Source organism: Rhagoletis pomonella, unplaced genomic scaffold (genome assembly GCF_013731165.1).
Source record: "Rhagoletis pomonella isolate Grant_MI unplaced genomic scaffold, Rhpom_1.0 Rhpom_scaffold_00035, whole genome shotgun sequence".
NCBI classification, from domain to species: Eukaryota; Metazoa; Arthropoda; class Insecta; order Diptera; family Tephritidae; genus Rhagoletis; species Rhagoletis pomonella.
In genome coordinates this window covers 100,050-100,830 of record NW_023458589.1, presented here as the reverse complement: position 1 = coordinate 100,830, position 781 = coordinate 100,050, and positions in this window count along the sequence as shown.

The following is a 781-nucleotide window of genomic DNA, read 5'->3' as shown; positions in this document are numbered from 1 at the left end:
AAAACCAAACATTTTCATTAAAAATACATATTTTAACCCATGCTAAGAACTTGGAATACATGTGCATAAAATCAAACAATTGTAATTTCAATTTATAAAGTACATTTTTTGCAAAGTAAATATAATAAATAGCAAGTACACTCTAAAAAGAGCATGTAAAACTATTACTGAAAAGTATCTATTTTTCAACAAGAATCTGTATAAATATACGTATAGGATGTTCAGTATTTGATTTTGAACTTGAGATCTTTAAAATATACACATAAATACACATATGCAGAATGTTTAAAATTGCAAAAATTTTCAAACTACAAATACATTTCCTACTAATAATAAATATTACTTTATTTTACACATTTTATGTGTAAAAGTAAATAGGCAATGGTTAATTTTATTACACGGCTTGCAAATTTGCATACATCAAAGAGGAAACTGGCTACCTCCCTCAATATGTGCAAATAAACAAAATTTTTAGAGTGTATTTTTCAGTAAAATTCATAAAATTTTCCTTAAATAAATCAAATTTAGTTTTTTAAACTACATTGAAATCTTCTTTCTTTTTAAATTAACAAATGAAAATATGTGATATGAAAGAGATTACTACAGAAAGAGTATAATTTACTTTACATATATCGTCGTTTATAGTACAAAACCGCGTATCGTCATTCTGCAAAACCGCGTAACTGACATTTGCTGCCAAAAATTGGATTTGCTCACACAAGCTCTTGGCTTCGTCCTGAAATATACTAGCCAGAAATGCGATTGCTTTATAAAAAAGAGA